The 20461-nt window shown below is 40.9% G+C and overlaps 1 long non-coding RNA gene across 3 annotated transcripts in view; it reads right to left on the bottom strand.

The window, feature by feature from the left end:
• Nucleotides 1-19857, bottom strand: part of LOC128415419 (uncharacterized) — a 44672-nt gene extending 24815 nt beyond the window's left edge. For 2 of the 3 annotated variants that reach the window (XR_008330951.1, XR_008330952.1), the window contains exons 1-2: nucleotides 19781-19857; nucleotides 12930-12983 (exon numbers count right to left, since the gene is read on the bottom strand). This is a non-coding gene — a long non-coding RNA (uncharacterized LOC128415419). The other variant, XR_008330953.1, reaches the window with a different exon arrangement.
• Between the last annotated feature and the right edge of the window lie 604 nt (nucleotides 19858-20461).

The following is a 20461-nucleotide window of genomic DNA, read 5'->3' as shown; positions in this document are numbered from 1 at the left end:
TTATTTCTATATTTCAGCAGGGATTTGATTGCATTAATAGCATGGGGAGCATTTTCATAACTAATGCTGGATGTTTTGTTCTATTATATTATCTTAATATGTTGACTTTGAATAGCATACACCATTTCAAACAGGTGGGGAAGGAGTCTACAAATATTTTAAGTAATAAAATAAAGAAAAGAAAAGAAAGATGGAAATATTACATGTGGTTTAAGGGTGCTTAATGACTTCATTACCGAGTCATTTGCAGTTTGACAGATCACCCTCCTTTCCAGGCTGAGAGGGAAAATGGCGAAAACAGGTTATTTATTGGAACAGTGTGATTTTTGCAGCTGCAAAACAAAGAAGCATGGGACAGAGCAAAGGAGAATTTCTGGAACAACAATGGGATATTAGCTCCGCCTAATGTATGATGGAGAACAGCAACAAAGATAGACATAACATTTTACAGGGACAGGAAAAAAGATCACGCAAAGAATAATTGCCACACATAGGAAGAATAAGGATATAGTTTGAGTGCCTCACCTGTAGTTTTGTGAATCATTTAATGTGTTAATACGAATGGATGTTGTTAATATTGCAGTTGTTGTATAAGGAATTGTTATCTTGACTGGAGTGTAATTGAAATGAATAAGATGTTGGAACGCAGAAATAAAGAAAAGCATCAAACCATAAATTCTAGCACACAGGGGGGGGTGTCACCTAAATTATATAATTTGGTATCTGAATGATTGGTATTTGTAATTGTGTTATAATTTGGCATTGCTATAATGAGACTATTATTGGACTGTAATTGAAAACAAATAAACATTATTATCAAAAACCAAAAAGGATGCTACTAGTAGTGTCAATAGTGATGATAATACTGATGATAATAATAGTGATCTGAATACTATTTACAATGACTACTGGTAGTAATAATAATGATAGCTGTATTAGTGGCACAGCATCATGACCTAAGTACTCTTGAAAACACTACACACTGTAATAAACCCTGCAAAGAGGACTCAGGTTGGTCAATGCAGGTGTGGAGCTGAGGGACTCAAAAATGAGCTTTCAAGATAGTTTGGGGAGCACAAAAAGTGACGCTCAGAGAAAGAAAGAAAAAGGAAGCGTAAGAGATGTCTGATATGGATGGAATATAGGAAAATGTGTTTATACTAAACATCAAACATTTATTAGTTTTCTACACCTACAGAGGGGCATTCATTTTATGAGCTTATTAAATTGCTCTGGCTATATATGAGGTCTGTATACCCAGATGATTAAAATATGGCTCTTTTCATTTTCCAGGTGATTTAAAAGAATTAACAATGCAAGTTTATTTTCTTCTGAATAAGAAGATGAAGATCATCGTAATACATTAAAAATGAATAAATAAGAGTTAATGTGCCGCTGATTGGATTTGCGGGGACTTAATCACTAGCTCAAATGCCCAAGGTCATAGATTTAAAAGTGAAGCTAATATACTGTCTGCCTTACGCTTTCACACAAACCGGTTCAGTCCACTGCAGTTCTCAAAGAAGGGGGGCATCACAGATTGGGAATGAAATCTGAAAATGTTACTTTTGTAACAATAAATGCTTGTCATTTGATGAATAAACACAGAATGTGACATCCTTCCATAATCAAATGTGTTTGCTGATTTCTGTGGAGCTGCTATGTTAAATGAGTCGGAAACAAAAAAAGTAGTCCAATAGCATTTGTTAAAATCACACGAGGAGAATGGATACATTTAGATTTTTCAGAGCCAACTGATGTCAGAAGAATTTGCTCTCAGGTTGCCCTCCAAAAGTCCTGCCACTTTGAGATACAAAACAGAAGGTGGGACTACACAATTCAACTCTTTTGTGTAAAATGCTTGAAATATCTAAAACATGGCAGGTACAGTACACTGCAGTTGGGATGTATAAGGAACCACCAAATGTTCTTGGTTGTTATTGTTCCTGATTTACAACCAGTTTTTGCCCCTGGAAAGACTCCTTGTTCCATGCTGTCATATGATGCCTCATTTGCCCCTGCTGAACCATTTACCCTGGTCAACTGTCCCAAACTGGCCTTATTTTAGTAATTATATGTATACCTAAAAGTACACAGAAAGGAATATTATTTTGAAAATGTAAGAAGTAACCTAATTGAAATTAGGGGGCTTCAAGTGACTTGCCCATCAACACAAATTGTTGACTTGCTAAACTGACAAACAACCACACCTATCAACAGGTGCCTGTTTTGAGGGGAACCTGGGCAATGCCACCCTTGTGAGTCTCCCAGGCATGGGCAGTGCCACTACAGTGAGCAGCAGTCAGAACAGGTGGAGGTGCACAGTATGGCACTCTGAAGAGAGGCCCAGAGAAATTGTGGGAAAATCAAGGTGGCATCACTGCCATCTTGCCTGGTTCTTTTCTTTGGAATGCTGGACCATTAAAAGAAGGCTGGCACTGGCAACTATGGATGCTGCAGGACCCATGGCATTTGGCACTTGCCATCCTATCTTTTTTTAGGTACTGATGCTGAGTCTGTGAGTAATGAATCACCTGAAACACACACATGGTTATCAATGTAACCAAGTTGGCTCGCAGGATTTTGATCACTGGGCCGTTTTAGGTTGAGTTTTCTTTTGGAATGTATTGAAATATCTATAGCAGCTCCTGCTTGCACTGACCCACATTTATTTTACTTTAGCAAAAATAGAAAAGAGATGGGCTTTTGGAAACAATAGAAAACTATAACATACAATCCACTACGCCTTCTCTTCCTTTTTGTTCTCCATGGCAATAGTTAAGCATCTGTTGGTGACATAAATGGATGACTTTTGTGTGCAACAGTGCTTTGACATGATTGGTTGGAAGATGAAAGGTGAAGGACGGTTGTTGCTGAGCAGTGCAGATTTGGGGGTGGGGGAGGGAACTTTTAACTTATGGCCAACTGAGAAGAACAAAGGCCTAGGTGGGAAGGGAGACTGTATAAAATATTGATACAAGGAGGAAGCCTATATTTTACTTACTTATCTTCCTCTTCCTATCATGTAAGGCTTCCCAGTTATAGAATGAAGCGTAATAGATGCCCTTGAACTGAAGGAGTATATGGGAAAAGGGTATTAATCCATCATCTTCCATTAGGATTGCAATCAATTTCCACCTAACATGAAATTTGAGGCAAATTTGCAGGGTCCTGGCTGGACAACATTCCAAAGGAATTATGAAGGAAGCTAAATATGGGGGGCAGGATTTGAAAACAAAGTGGGTTTTCAAACTTAGGCTGCCACTGAATTGTCCTGAAAGAAAAACTTAATTTGAATGTTAGAGGTTGCTACTTCAGCAAAAGTGCTAAGGTGATTTACTAGTGGAATTTGTCGGAATGCTTCCATACCTTCTTAGTTGTCATATGCGTGAGGAAACGGAAAACTAGTGAGTTATGCTTACAGTCACAACAGAGGGCATTAGAGGTTTTCAGTTGCAATAACACCACCAGAAACATGGACTTATGCATGTTATGCTTAGGTGATTTACAAACTGACATAACGTAATGACTGAGATGAAAGGAGCTACCTAGGCTCATATTAGAGTATTGCATCTTGGACTTATTTGTTTTGTTTAACAGAGGAGCCCTTTGTCACCTCCCAAACAGCTTTTGAAGCATTCTCCACTTTCATGGAGTGTACCGCACCACATTTTGTAAGGGTGTGTGGCTGCTGCTTGAGAAAACACATCCAAGGCCTTATTGGACTCATAGAACTGGTTTCACAATTTTTTGTCTCCTGGGCAATGTCAACAATACACACTTTAACTTGATTGTGCTTGTTTAATTTCCAAGATTAAATCACTGAGTGGGTTAATGGGAATAATGGAAGAAATAAATGTATGGCATCATGACATCTTCATATAAGAAATTAAAGATTGTTTATTTCTTCTCTTTGCTGTGTTTGGAAATTCATACTGCTGATTGCGAGCAGTCATATCAAGAGTGGAGAGAGACAGAGAGAGAGAGAGAGAGAGAGAGAGAGAGAGAGAGAGAGAGAGAGAGAATATATATGTATATGTATATGTGTAGAGAGATTATAGATAGATGATAGATAGATAGATAGATAGATAGATAGATAGATAGATAGATAGATAGATGATAGATAGATAGATATAGATAGATGATAGATAGATAGATAGATGATAGATAGATAGATAGATAGATAGATAGATAGATAGATATCTTCATTAAGTTTGCTGTGTAATGCCAAGACCAGGCATAGGGCAATAAAAAACCATCATCTAAATATAACAGACCGAGTGTGCATATAGTTCAAATACCCGTTTAATCACATCAGAATGGAGCAAAACTACAAAGACAATGACGGTGAGCCAAGCTGCGAGCTTCAGCTTGGAGACTGAGAACAGCAATAAGTTCAGGATGTAAAGTTTATCAAAAGGTTGGTATCAAAGACTGTGATCCCTTGCATGTAAGACAGGGGACTGGTTTCTGCATGAGCCTGCAAGCTTTGATGGAGTTTGCTCTTTTGCTCACTTTTAATGAACTTTGTCACCATCCCTAATGAGGAAAGCTTACAACATTTGAGGCTTTGTGGTTTGGGGAAAAAAGTGGAGTAAAAGGGGACATGTTAGAAGGGTATAAGATTATACATATTGTGAAGAAAGTGGCCAGAATTTTTCTCCCTCTTCCATAATATTAGAATCTGGGACCACTCACCTGCTCCTTGTGAGTTTCCCATACACATCTGGTTGGTCACTATGAGAAAAGGATGATGGATTAGATGAGTGATGCAGCAGGGCTCTTATTATGTTGTGATGTAAATATTTCATGCCACAAATACTACACCAGCATAATTGGGAATAAACCCCATTGAACTTAATGGGACTTATTTCTGAGTAAACCTTTTTCCATTGATTTCGAATTTCTTCAATATCCCCCACTAAAATGCTTAGACTTAAAAAGTGCTTAAGTTTGGTTAAGTGGTGCCAATTTTTAAAGACTCCTCTTCTTCTGTTCAATTAAAAATGACCTCCAAATCAATAGAAAACACAAGCAGCTCGTAAGTAACACCAGGCTGCCGGCACTGATGGATGCTAAAAAAGAAAAAGAAGAAGAACCCAACAGGAAACTGGGGCTGAGGATTTTATTATTTGAACTGGAACACACATAGAGAGACATGGACACACCCACATGCACACCCCACAACCTGTTTAGAGTATTTTTTATTTTATTTAAAAGCACAAATGCAAAATTTAAGAAAGAAGATAAATTGAGAACAAATAAAAGTTATTTATTCTCTCCCTCAAAGACTGGAGGTAGACATTCTGGGATCCACATGACTGCTAGCATGAAGCAGCAGCCAAATCCAGTGTCTCTTCTTCCTCTCCCCTTGACATCCCATAATAGTTAATGCTACACAGTGTGTGACACACAGGACGTCACCACACTTGATTTCCCAGTGGGAATCAAACGCTCTCATAGGAGGGGAAAGGGCCTGCTCTGAAACACACTGGGCAGGTTCAGAGCCCAGGAGACCCCTGAGGGCAGCCCCCATTATTTCCTCCCTAGGGGTGAGAGGTGAGCAACAGCACCCCCAATTCACCGAGAGGCCACTGTAGAGGCGACATTATGAGAGCTGCCGAGGAGGCATTGCAGTTGTCACTACCACCACAACAGTAATGCATTCCTTGGAAGCCAAATCTTCTGCCTGTGTGGATCTTGCCACCTGAGGCAGTCACTTCACCTTGCCTTACAGGTGGGCTGGTCCTGAGCCTTAGATAGAAGCTGCAAGGTGCAGGTCTGAAGCCACAAGCAAACCTGAAGGCTGCTAGTCTGACCTGTCAAGCAAGGAGTTTGTACTGAAACTAATAAGTATGTAGAAGCAAAGTGATAGCGTCAAGCTTTAATCGAAGACAAATGCCCACAAAAGCACTTCAATAAGGGAAAATATGATACCTTTGGTCCCCAAGTGGGCAAACAATCAATTATAGCACTGGGAAGCTGAACTGAAGCCTATCTTTGTGCTAAACCACATGTTTATTTAAATCTAAAATTAACTTTTAAAGGACATCCCCATGCTGCTTCAACTGATGGCAATAATAGGAAGAACCACATGAGTTTTGGCAAGACTCAAGAAAAGGATGACCCAGCAGAGAGATGCCTGCTGGAAGGAGAGCAGTGAAAGGAGGGCCCAGTTAAACCCTGGAAGAACTGAGGTAACAATTGCTTCCTGCGGATGAGGAACAAAGGCCGGAAGATCCTTGTTTTGTGCTGACTATTATTTGAATTTAGAACTTCCTCCTTCTGCCCTCAAAATAAGAATGAGTTATTTGTAAATGCTTTCTGGGCTATTTAATTAATGATGACAAGCTCCAAATGGCAGAGCAGAAGACAGTTTTTCAATCTAATCCTGGCATGGTCCATTCAACCAGGAACATGTCACTTTGTGGCTGGAACAACACAACCTATTTGTTTCTGGACACAATTCAAAGTGCTGGTTTTGACCTTTAAAGAGTTTAATGGCTTGAAGGACACCCTTACCCCATATGAGCTGTCAGCATATTAAGATGATCTATGGAGGTTGTCCTCTCAGATTGGAACCAATTTCTGGTTAGTCTGAGGAAGAGGGTCTTTTCTGTTGACCTGCTCAACTTTGGACTCAACCTTATTGATCTTCCATTGTATTGTCAAAAACTTTTTGTTTTGAAAGGCCTTAAAGACTGGACTTTACCACCTGGCTTTTGTTACTCCCTTGGGGAATGACGACAACAATGATTTAGGAAATATTGATTGCTGGTTTCTTAATTGTTTTCATTTCTTGGTCTGCTCTCCTGTTTTGTGGTTTTGTTGTATTTTATGGTTCTTGTGGTGAGTCTCCTTGAGGTTTTGTAAGGAAACGAGCAGTGGAGACTTCTTGATTCAGGCAAATGAGGCACTGCCCCACCAACTTCAGTCTGGCCTTGGCCAGCCCCCATGTTCCTGCCTTCTTAATGACAACTAGTCCAGGCAGGGACAATGGCTGTCAGCTTCCTTCTCCTTAGTCTCAGGTCTTGCCCTGATACGACTTAGTAGGGAGGAGGATGGGAACAAAACTAGAAATAGTTTCTGCCTGTCATTGGCTCTGATCCCACCTTCTGCCCCTCTAGTCCCGAAGGGCACCAGCCACCACCAAAAGCGGATTAAAACAAATAAAAGTGCACTACTCAAATAAGCAACTTCCATCTACGTGAGGATGGAGAATAAGGGCTTGGGATGCAGAAAGAGGAACACATCTAGAAAAGAAAACAAGCTGTTTACTTAGAAGGAGTGGAGCTAATTCAAGAGCGGGCAGCGTAGTGGGAGATGCCCTCCCAAGAGTGGCATTGCTGCTGCTTACCTTGACACTGCAAAGATGTGGTGGGAAAGTGGCAAATTTGAGCTTGCCCAGGTTCACTGGCAGAGCCAGTCTGGCACTGCCACAAGCACACAGACACAGCCCTGAACTAACCATCACCCTGCTTCCTCCCTGCACTGTCCAGTTAAGTGGCAGTGGTGCTGCCATTGGGATAGCTTCCCCTAAGAGCAACAAATGTCATCCTACAACACACCTTTCCATTGAGTGAAGATGCAGGGCTTGAGGTTGGGTTGGATGCCACCCCAATTATTTTCAGGTAGACCTACGACCATACTAGAGGGACGCAGGTGGCGCTGTGGTCTAAACCACTGAGCCTAGGGCTTGCCAATCAGAAGGTCGGCAGTTCAAATCCCCTCGATGGGGTGAGCTCCCGTTGCTTGGTCCCAGCTCCTGCCAACCTAGCAGTTCAAAAGCACGTCAAAGTGCAAGTAGATAAATAGGTACCACTCCGGCGGGAAGGTAAATGGTGTTTCCATGCATTGCTCTGGTTCACCAGAAGCGGCTTAGTCATGCTGGCCACATGACCCGGAAGCTGTCTGCGGACAAACGCTGGCTCCCTCAGCCTATAGAGCAAGATGAGCGCTGCAACCCCAGAGTCAGCCACAACTGGACCCAATGGTCAGGGGTCCCTTTACCTTTACAACCATACTGCACCTTTCCAGGTGGAGAGAATTATGTCTGGCCAGAACATCCCATGGCCGCTTCTGTGCCTCGCTTTGTAACCCTCCCGCTTCCCTTTTTCTCCCGCTTCAGGCACGGTGGGGTTGTGCAGTTGTGTGGTGCGGCTGAGAAAAGAAAGGCTTGAGATCACAAGCCCCAAAGCTTCAAATACATGAGTTCTAGACTAGTGAACCCATTTCTTCCTTGGTTGGTTAAATCTTACTAAAACCCACGAGCATGATTGAAGTTCATGCATATTTGCACAAGTTTGCATTGCTTCGACAAACAATTCTTCTATCAGAAAGGGTTAGAAACAAAAAAGGGGAGAGAACCAGCCTGGAGATATTTATGAGCTTGCAAAGCTAAAGGGGAAAAAATAATTATATACATCTCTTACCAAAATGAACAAAAAAATTAATCACCTCTTTTTCCTGCTGACAAACATTGATGAATTCTTAAGCAAGGTTGCTCCTGACTATTTTTTATGTTTGATATTGAACATTATGTCCCCTGCTCCTACAAATGGTTTCCCTCCACTCTTTCCCCAGGCTTTTCTGATACGCTTGTTTGAATGAGTGTATGTTCTTCTGACATGTCGCTACTTTAAAGGGGAAATAAAATTTCAGTGACTAGACAGCTAGGTGAGGCAAAAATAATACATTTTTGGGGTTTGTGCATATCTGTTGTTATTAGAGAAAAAACTACATGCAGACTTTATGACTGACCTGCTGGTTATTAGGGAAAACCTGAAACGCAACCATCTATGTTAGATTTTTTAAAGACAGACTTACCTACAGGGCTGGCATGATTGTGAGGCATGCTCACATAGATGCTAGGACCTACATGCCCTTGGAGGATCAGCTTTTGATGTCCATATCTGGACCACCTTTAAACTAAAAGAGCACCTTTAAAAAAATTCAGCACCAAGGTGCTGGACAGCTCCCAGCTTGGAATCACCCTTTATGCCTCAGAGGTTGAGTCATTTAGGAGCAATGTGTGAGAGATGGTGAACACAGACAGACATCCATAAAATATAGTGCCCATCATGTTATCAATTGCAAACAAATGCAGCAATGGCATCTTTCCTCCACTACCATGGGACAAAATAAAGCTGGCTAAGCCCCTCCCCCAGACCAGCCCTATTGGCTGGCCAGCCAAGGGGGCAGTGTGGCAGCTAGGAGAAGACACAGGGGGCCGAACACGCCCCCCTGCTGCCTTGGGAACAGTTCCTTCTTACAATACCTCCCCTCTGTGAGGAGGAGAGGCTTTCCCCACCTCTCTTTCTTTCTACGAATGTGGGGTAGTGGGCGGGCATTAACAATGGCATAGTTCTCTGTTGTAAACCCTCTCACATAGTGCTACTAAATCATATCCTGATGCTGCTTGTTTAATAAGACTGCATATGATCATTTGGCAATAGCTCAGTTGGTAGAGCATGAGACTCTTAATTTGAGGGTCATGGGTTCAAGCCCCACGTTGGGCAAAATATTCCTGCATTGCTGAAGTGAAAGACATGAGGCAGGAGTTGATAATGCAGGTGAGCTGCGCACAGGTGAGCTGCAAGCAAGCTGCCGGCCAGCTCTGTGGAGGCTCCTTTTATTGACACAATATGCAAACCCAGGCAGATACATTTTGGGCTGTGGCCTTTACACATCTTCCAGTCCCGAGATCGTGAGGTGGTACAAAGCTATTTTGGCACCTGTTTCCACCACGTCATTTTCCCCTTGCACAGTGTATGACGAAGGAGACAAAGGTCTCAGAGACAAAGGTTACAGATAGGACACCGCAGACTACTGAGACTGCAAAAGGTTAGACAGAGGGCAAGATGTTCAGACAGCTGTGGCTTTATCTGTGAGGGGGAATGTGCCCCACACCCCAAGGTCACGCGTGCAGGCAGCTGAGGCTGCCTGCGGGTGGGGAGTGTACTCTGCACCCAGCGATCATCCCTGCACATTGCATAAGCTTTGACTAGCTGACCCTTGTAGTCCCTTCCAGCTCTGTAATTCTATAATTCTATGAATAGCCTTTTGGTGTTCCTTTAACCTCCAGAGAAAGAAGAACCGAGTTTAAAGAAAATAGCATTAATACATTTCTGTGTTTCACTTGTATTAATGTGCATTTTTATTAATATTAATTGTTATAAAATGTTATAAGTCTCCATTGATTGCAAATAAATTATCTACCAATGACGACACACAATACAACAGGACACTAACAACAATTAACAGTATATTTAGCATACCTCAAAATTTAAGCATAAGGTTCACCAATCGGTCAGGAAAAATATCCAGTAAGTTAGCATCCCTAAATAGCCCCAGGGCTGATGACATTAGTACCTAGTAACTCCTTCCCCAATTGTTAAAACCTTAACCCCAAAGGCCAGGACACCCCTTAGAGAGTTCTCCTGGAAGTAGCTCCCTTGTGAAGGCTCTCAGGGATGAAGGGTGGGGCAAGGAAGTAGAACACGAGAATATGTTTTGAAATCACACATAGTTTGTGTACAGTATGCAACCACTAGTCTTGTTTTAAATAAACTATTTTTCCGAGAGCAAAAACACCTCCCATGCACCATCTTCAAACTCCACTTTGTTCTGGATGTAAACAAGGAGACAAAAAAGAAAAAGGAAAAAAAAGAATTATATACAGTAGGAATTCTTGTGAAAATATGTGCTTCCAATCTTTGCATGTAGCTGAATTGTTACCATTAAATCTGGATATGCAAAGTTCGATTTTCTTAGGAAATCTGTTTTTCCTGCTTTGTTTCTGCAATGTTGGATCTAGTTGGAAATAGGAGTTTGATTTTTTTCCCTTTTATTTCTTTGCTGCATTTATATCTCACCTCTTTCTCTAAGGAGCTCGAGGTGGCATAAATAGTTTCCCCCCTCATAACTTAACCCCACATCAATCCTGAGAGACTGTGACTGGCCTCAGGTGAGCTTCATGGCTGAGTGGGGATTTGAACCCTGGTCTCCCAGGATCTAGTCTGAAACTCTAACCCAGTGGTTCTCAACCTGTGGGTCCCCAGATGTTGTTGGACTACAGCTCCCATCATCCCTGAGCTCTGGCCTTGCTAGCTAGGGGTGATGGGAGTTGTAGTTCAACAACATCTGGGGACCCACAGGTTGAGAAAGGTTGCTCTAACCACTACAGTGAAGATCTAGCTACCTATAGGAAGCAAAGTCCCTCCTTGCCTCTCCACTGTCTCTCCATGTGTGTTTGTAGTTCTGTAAGCTCATATTAGGAAGCACTGCAGGTGTCTGTAATACAATAAAAGGGGAGAATGGCTTTTGCAAAGTCTACAGTTGCTCAATTATGCACATCACCAGTTTTCAATTGGAGGATCTCTACAAAGGAGAGATGTTAAGTTGGCATGTAAAATCTGCTGCCAATTTAGTTCCCCTCTGTGAAGGACGGAGGGGGAGGGAGATGAATAAGGTGCTACAGGCTAGCAGCTTGTCAAAATATCTCTTGAAACGGTAGGTTCCAAGCCATTAAATCCCAGCTCATGCTATACCCCAGAGATTCCTGAAATAGCTCCACAGTATGCATGAGTAGGTATGAAAGATAAAAAAAGACAGATGCTGTATTGACCTCCGCTCATTGGAACCTGGTCCGCTACAATATTAGTGACATAAAAGACAGTGCTAGAGCTTTTCTTTGGGCCATGCTACGTCTGACAGTGTGTGTGTGGAATTTATAAGAGTAATATTACCCAATGTGTGTTTTCACAGGGAAAATTAATGCCACAATCCCACTGGGACGTTGAATTTCCTTTCTAGAAACCAGTTCACAGAGCCAATTAATATTGATCAAGTCACTCTCCTGGACAAGAGAATTCTTCCTAAGAATTCCTAAAATGAAGAAATTGATGTTTCTGAACCAAGCGCTCATAAATTATCAGGCAGCTGCAATTCAAGCAACATTGAATAATTTGTGTATTCCCACAAAGAAAAGTGAGAGAAAACTAATAAAGCATTCACATGCATTGAAATCTGGGGATGAAACAGATAATATATAGTTAATGCTGCACAGCGTTACTAAATTTTGGCTCAAATAAAACATGCACAGTATGAATTTGACCTGAGATAGTAGTTTACATTGCCACCACTGTGTACTTTGGTTGGTGCTGAGCTGTGACAGGGCCTTCTCAGTTGTGGTTTCTCATTTGCAGAATGCCTTGCCAGGAGGAAGTTAAAAACATCTCTTTTCGCCAATGCTTTCAATGGCTGAAAAAGATTGCTCCTGGGAGCCTTGAAACTGTCAACTCTGAGAGTATGTAACTGTTGTTAGAGCTTCTTAATGTTTATAAATGTTTTAAATATGGGGAAGGTCAGGTTATAAATTTAACAAATATATAAACATCTTGTCCAAGAAAACTAGTACTCTATGTCTCAATTTGTTTTTCAAATCAAAAATAGCTATTTAACGAGACAGAAATACTTCACTGTAGCACTTAAATTGCACATATAGTCATCTTATTTTTATTTCTTTTTAACCCTATTTAATAACAGTGTTTGTCCTGGCTGCTGTATCTCCAGTGACTGCATCCTTTTCCATCTTGAATTTTAGCCCTAATCGACCCTCCCCCCTCTCCCTCTCTTACTTTGCAGTGTCGGGAAATAGATTCTCAAAAAAATGGCAACTTATTTCAGCTTAGTTCTGCTACACTGCTATTGGTGTAAGGTCTGTAGGTTTGAACCCAGGATCCTCTGGTGCCTTAAATACATGGGGGGTGGGAGTTTCAGCACTCATTTGTCTCCTATCCCTGAATACTTAGCCCATTCTCTTCCAACCCTGCCTACCTCCCAACACTGTTGTAAAACTCAGAGTCTCTCATCAATAGCAAACTCTACATGGTTGCAACGTGGAAGACCTAACATTTCAGCTAACTTACAGTCCCTTCAAATCCTTCCAATTCTGCAAAGGCTGATGTGATCCTCTGTTATACCTGGGTAGATTAAAATATAAATATTTTGGTCAATTTTTTTTTGCTACCCAGTCACAGGAGATTTTGGTCCTAGGTTACTGTCAAATTGGACTTCCGGTCAGCGCCAGCGCTTAATGGCGGATTTCTCCCGGAGCTCCCGGGAGAGATCTGCTTCGTGGGTTCGGGTCCAGCAGCCACGGCAGAGCGGGGACCCTCAAAAATCACAGGCGCGTAGCCTGTGAACTGGAGACTCGGCGGGCACCTTTGCGCCCCCCCGACGTTGTGAAATAGCCTTTTTAAAGGCTACGGAACAGCGGAGGGTGTGTGGAGCGGTGCTGAGAGTCGCTTTCACCCAGCCTGCGAAGTGAAGCCGCGTCGCCATTAGCGGAGAGCGCTGATTTCTTCCGGTGAATTTGGACTAATAAGAACAACTTTCCGTGAGTAGGATTGAAATTTAAAATTTAATCGGACGCTAAATTTAAGGAAATTGGGCACCGAGACGGACAAGCACTAAAAAGGAAGTCTGCTTTCCGCTCTGTAGCAAGATCAAAGCAAAAGGCATTCAAGCTGTAACTTTTGAAAGGAAAGTTGCGGGATTTAAGAAATCCACCACCAAAGCAAAGAGCTCCCTCCCCGAAGGCAGGAGGGGGGGGGAAGAAGATTTTACAGTACTTTTTCTGCCTGCTTAAAAAGAAATTGAACTGTTTACCGCTGCTCTTAAACCTGGGGATCGGACTGCCGGAGTAAAGGAACCGGCTAAGGACTGTCGCTACAAGAAGGTAAAAAAGTAACTGAAATATTGACTTTGGCTACTCTCAACTCAGAAATACTTTACTTTGTTGCACTGTAAAGTTATATGCAGGACACTATTGATCTGGATCGTTTAAAAGAAAATACATATATTTGAAAGGGACTTGGAGGGCTTTTGTTTGTTTTTTGGAAAGTGTGGGACCGACTTGAAGGTAAAAAATTCGCTTTACGCCCTCTAGAGGACTTGTGAATGGTTCCAGCAACAAGTGGAATTTAAAACTTGAGAACTTTTGTTTGACAGCTTAAGAGTGTGGGAATGACCTTGAGTGAAAGATTTTGTTATGGCAGATGGTAAAGAGAAAGAGGACTCACAAGAAACAACTCTGAGATCTGGCAGACAATACAAAATAGATTCCTTTATGCAAAGAAGGGCCTCTGTATCAGGAGCCTCTGGAACTGCAGCTGTCTCAAAGATTAAAGCGAAAACTATGTCTTCTGAAGAAGCATTTGCTAAAGTACTTGGGAAAATAAATGACTCATTGGAGGAACTAAAAAAGCAAGGTGCAGAAACTAAAGTACAACTTGCTGAAACAAATAAGAAAATTGAAGAAATCTCTGGGAAAATCGATTTAAATACAAAAAGTATAACTGACCTTGGGAATAAAGTGAACTCTAATGCAGAAGCAATTGGGAAACTACTGGAGGATTCATCTACAACACGAAAGATAGCTGAGGAAGCTAAAGAAATTGCAACGGCTGCTGAGGAAAAGTTTCCACCGGTGTACAGGAAATTAGATGAGTATGAACTGGCACTTTCTATGCAGGATATGCAACGCAAGGAGAGGAACCTAAGGATCAGACTTGTGCCGGAAAAGGAAGGAGACAACTTGGTGGATTACTTGACAAAAGAATTCTCTGACTTTTGGAAGCAGGAGCTGGACAAGGAAGAATTCAAGATAGAGAGTGCATTTAGACTGGGAACAAGGCAGAGGAAGAATAGACCCAGAGACTGCTTAATAACTTTGAGATCAAAGGAGGAAAGAGATAAAATACTGAACCTGCACTACCAAACAACCCTTCAAATTGAAGATTTTCATATTGAGATTTTTAAAGATATTCCCAAAAGCATTTTGGATGCAAGAGGTTTTTACAAGGACTTGGTGACACTGCTGAAAAGGAACTACATACCATTCAGGTGGGAGTTTCCGCAAGGCTTGTCTTTTAAATACAAGGGGAAGAAAAGAAGAATAAAGACAGTGAGTGATAAAGACAAGTTTTTAGGAGAACACGAAGAAGACCTACAGAAAGAGGCGTTTCCAGGACAAGGGCATCCCTCAAGTAAGGTACCATTAGATACGGATACGGAATCACCGACAAAGGAGGAACAACAATTGGGAGCTGTAGGAGGAAAGAGTAAATAGTCCCATCATGGCTCTGCAACTTCTAACCTGGAATTGTAACGGATTAAATATTCCCAGAAAAAGAAAAAATATATTTCATGCTTTAAAGAAAGACCAATTGGACTTGATTTGCTTACAAGAGACCCATGTGACAAGAGCTCATAGAAAATTATTGACAAATAAAAGATTGGGACAAGAATTTATATCTTCAGATAGAGTAAAAAAGAGAGGAGTGGTGATCTACGCAAAGGAAAGTTTGCAACCGAAACAAATTTTTAAAGATGATCAAGGAAGATGTTTGGCAATTGAAATTCAATCTCAAGGAGAAAAGTTTTTGATAGTGGGAATCTATGCACCAAATGAAGGGAAAGCTGAATTTTTTAAGAAGCTGCATGAGACTTTGATGGACTACATGGATTACAATTTAATTGTGATGGGAGACATGAATGGAGTAGTTTCAACAAATATGGACAAAGCACAAAGACAGGTAGTTACAAAAGACGGAAGACTACCAAAAACTTTTTTTGAAATGACTGACAATATGGACTTGATTGATATTTGGAGAACAAAACACCCATTAGAAAGAGAGGGAACCTTCTTTTCTGAAGCCAAAATGACATGGACACGGATTGACCAAATTTGGGTGACTAGCAGTATGGCGTCGAATATAAAGAAAGTGGAAATCTGCCCAAAAACTTTCTCCGACCATAACGCAGTAAAGATGGTAATGAAGCAAACAACAACTGGTTCCTTCAGATGGAGAATGAATGACACCTTACTTAGAGATGAGGAGATCTGTAAGAGGGCCCAAAAAACCTTGAAAGATTATTTTGAAATTAATTTGAGGACTAAAGTAGAAAAAAGAATAGTATGGGACGCAAGCAAAGCCGTGATGAGAGGGTTTTTGATACAACAAAATACATTAAAGAAAAGAAAGCAAAATGAGAGGAAAGAGAAAATCTTGGAAAAGATAAAAGAAGGGGAAAGGAAACTAAGATTGAAGCCAAAATCGCAAGAGATTTTAAGAGAAATTAAATTATACCAAACACAATTTATGGAACTGATGAACCAAGAAATAGAATGGAAAATTAAACAAATGAGACAAAAGACTTTTGAATCTGAAGATAAATGTGGCAAGTTATTGGCTTGGCAAATAAAGAAGAGACAAAAACTCAACACGGTAACAAACTTAGAAGTGGAAGGAAAGAACATATTTAACCCTGCGGAGATTAGGAACTGTTTTCAGAGCTACTTTAGACAATTGTACACACAAGGGCCGCAGAAGGAAATGGATATACAACAATTCCTCGAGAAAAATGGGCTGAAAAAGATTTCGCAGGAAAGTAAGATAATTTTGAATCAGGAGATATCAGCACAAGAAATAGAAGGTGCCATCCAAAACATTACGTTGGGCAAATCTCCTGGACCGGATGGACTGACTTCCAAATATTACAAAGTTTTGAAGGAAGGGTTGATACAACCCTTGAAGGAAGTCTGCAACGAGATTATGGAGGGGAGAAGGGCACCCGATACGTGGAGGGAGGCCTACATCACACTTATACCAAAGACAGAGACTGAAAAGACCCAACTTAAGAACTACCGACCCATCTCGTTATTAAATGTGGATTACAAAATCTTTGCTGATATTTTAGCAAAGAGATTGAAAAGAGTTTTGATGGAGGAGATTCATGGGGACCAAGCGGGCTTTCTCCCGAAAAGGCATTTGTCGGATAACGTAAGGAATATAATTGACATTTTGGAGAAGTTGGAGGTGAATATAAACACTAAGGCTGTTTTGATATTTGTGGACGCCGAGAAAGCCTTTGACAATATATCTTGGAGTTTTATGTTGAAGAACCTCCGGGGGATGGGGGTAGGCCAAGGGTTTGAAAATGGTATAGGTGCAATATACTCTGAACAGAAAGCAAAATTAATTGTAAATAATGTGGTTACAGAAGAGTTCAAGATTGAAAAAGGGACACGTCAGGGGTGCCCTATCTCCCCACTACTTTTTATATCGGTCCTGGAGGTTTTGCTTAATATGATTAGGAGGGACCAGTTGGTTAAAGGGGTTCAGGTCGGAGCTAAACAATATAAATTGAGAGCATTTGCAGATGACCTAGTACTTACATTACAAGAGCCAGAAGCTAGCACGAAAAGAGTTTTGGAAATAATTCAAGAGTTTGGTCAAGTGGCAGGATTTAAATTGAATAAGTTAAAGACTAAGGTTTTGGAGAAAAATTTAACACAGTTTGAAAAAGAAAGGTTTCAGAATGAGACAGGGTTGACTGTGGTTAAAAAAGTGAAATATTTGGGAATAAACATGACAGCTAAGAATGTGAATCTATTTAAAGATAATTATGAAAAAACTTGGATAGAAGTGAAAAAAGATTTGGAGATTTGGTCAAACTTGAAGCTTTCCTTGTTAGGTCGTATTGCAGTTATAAAAATGAATGTATTGCCGAGAATGTTGTTTCTGTACCAAGCATTACAAATAATGGATAAGACGGATTGTTTCAAGAAGTGGCAAAAAGACATATCCAAGTTTGTCTGGCAGGGCAAGAAGCCCAGAATTAAATTTAAGATACTAACGGATTCAAAGGAAAGAGGGGGGTTTGCCCTGCCAGACTTTAAACTGTACTATGAAGCGGCAGCTTTCTGCTGGCTAAGAGAATGGCTACTTCTTGAAAATACAGATGTTTTGGATTTGGAAGGTTTTAATAATATTTTTGGGTGGCATGCATATCTGTGGTATGACAAGGTTAAAGCACATAAAGGTTTCAAAAACCATATTGTCAGAAAAGCACTATTAAATGTCTGGATTAGATATAAAGATTTGCTGGAAAGTAAAACTCCAAGGTGGTTGTCGCCAATGGAAGCTAAGGCAGTCAAAAAGTTAAATATGGAGTCTAAATGGCCAAGATACTGGGAAATTTTGGAAAAGGAAGGGGACAGACTGAGATTGCAGAGTTTTGAGAAATTAAAAGGGAAGGTGAGGGATTGGTTGCATTATCATCAAATAAATGAAGTGTTTAAAATGGACAGTAAAATTGGCTTCCAGGTGGAAAAATCAAAATTGGAGACTGAACTGTTAGAACCAAGTACTAGAAACTTGTCAAAAATGTATAACTTGCTGCTGAAATGGAACACACAAGATGAAACGGTCAAATCAAGTATGATTAAATGGGCTCAGGACATTGGGCATAACATCTTGTTTGCTGATTGGGAAAAGTTGTGGACCACCGGGATGAAATTCACGGCATGTAATGCCTTAAGAGAAAATATTATGAAAATGATCTATAGGTGGTACATAACCCCAGTCAAGCTTGCAAAGATTTACCATTTGCCTGATAATAAATGTTGGAAATGTAAAGAAAAGGAAGGTACATTCTTTCACCTTTGGTGGACGTGCCCGAAGATTAAGGCATTCTGGGAAATGATCTATAATGAACTGAAAAAGGTATTTAAATATACCTTCTCTAAGAAACCAGAGGCCTTTCTCTTGGGTATTGTCGGCCAAGGGGTGTTAAAGACGGATATAACCTTTTTTATGTATGCTACAACAGCAGCTAGAATACTTATTGCGAAGTACTGGAAGACACAAGATCTACCCACTCTGGAAGAATGGCAGATGAAGGTGATTGACTACATGGGCTTGGCAGAAATGACGAGCAGAATCCGAAACCAGGGAAGAGAAGCAGCGGAAGAAGAATGGAAAAAATTTAAGGACTATTTAAAGAAATACTACAAAATTAATGAAAGTTAGAATGATGTTGGACCAGAAAGTAAATGGTTACTATTAGTAATGGTTAAGACAAGGAGAATAAGGAAGATTAAATTAAATTTAAACTAAAATAAGGGAAGATTTGCTGAATAATTAGAATTTGGAATACAGAAAAGGGAGGCATGAGGAAGTCGGGGAAGTAAGGTAAAAGAAATTAAGAAACGAAATTGTACTTGTGTTTTTTGTTTGTGTTTTTGTTTGTTTATGCATTTGTTGTGTTTATTGTATTGTTATGTTATGTTTTTGTGATTATAAAAAAAATTCCTTAATAAAAATATTATATAAAAAAAAATAGGTTACTGTCAAATTATCCTAATTAATGTTGTGCAAAGTGCTTTGCTTGCTGAATGGGGCTCCAAATGCCCTGTCAACCTATTCAGGGAAAGCCGAGAAATAGGAGACTAATGGCAATGCAATAAACAAAGCAAATGTTGCTTCTGTCTTATTTTCCAACATGCATCCCAGTTTTATGATAATCAACAATTGCTCTGAATTGAGGATTTTCCAGTTTAATCCACAATTGTTTTCTGGCTTGTTTGACCACCTCCCCCCACCCCCACCCTGGCAACCCACTCTGTCCCTGCTCTGGTGTTTTTCTGAAGACACCTCTCACTGTGGGCATGCCATATGGCATATACCATCTGGGGTTCCTATTCAGCAATGGTAGATGATCATTAGCCTTAATTAAACCAATTATACCTACATCACATGAATGCCACGAATGATGAATTGGAGCCCAAGTGTAGGTTGTCTTACATATACAATATGCACAAACATCTCGAGGGAGCAGGAAGGAACTTTGAGAAATTTTCTGAATAAAAAATACTCTAAGAAACCAGGTAGAATGCTGGGAGGGCAAACGTAAGCAACAGTACTACACGTACCTGTTAGTATCTGTAGAATAGATGACATTAGGGAAAAGAGGTGGCAGTTGGCAGTTGGCAGTTGGCAGTTAGGAGTTGGTTGCAGGGGTGCCAACAGGAATAAAATATTGGGGAGGCCCAGGTAAAAAAAAAAAAGGTAAAGGACCTCTGGACGGTTAAGTCCAGTCAAAGGTGACTATGCGGTTGCGGTGCTCATCTTGCTTTCAGGCCAAGGGAGCCAGCATTTGTCCACAGACAGCTTTCCGGGTCATGTGACCAGCATGACTCGTGTGGCCAGCATGACTAAACTGCTTCTGGCACAACGGAGCACCATAACGGAAACCAGAACGACCTTCCCGCCGCAGCGGTGCCTAATTATCTACTTGCACTGGCGTGCTTTCGATCTGCTAGGTTGGCAGGAGTTGGGACAGAGCAACAGGAGCTCACCCCATCACTTGGATTCAAATCACCGACCTTCCGATTGGCAATCCCAATAAGCTCAGCGCCATCCACATCCCCTCTGTAGGGCCAGGTAAGACCCACCCTACATAATTGATCACATGACACAGTGCACACACACACCATTTAAATAGCAATGCCCACCAACTTTGGGGAGCCCAGCCCCCTCAGATATTTTATTGGGGGGCTGAAGTCCTCTCAGCCCCCAAGAGTTGGCTCCTGTGGTTGGCTGGCTATATTCTG

The sequence above is a fragment of the Podarcis raffonei genome, chromosome 6, assembly GCF_027172205.1.
Source record: "Podarcis raffonei isolate rPodRaf1 chromosome 6, rPodRaf1.pri, whole genome shotgun sequence".
NCBI classification, from domain to species: domain Eukaryota; kingdom Metazoa; phylum Chordata; class Lepidosauria; order Squamata; family Lacertidae; genus Podarcis; species Podarcis raffonei.
The sequence above is the reverse complement of the archived record's forward strand: the minus strand, read 5'-3'. Positions and strand labels throughout refer to the sequence as shown.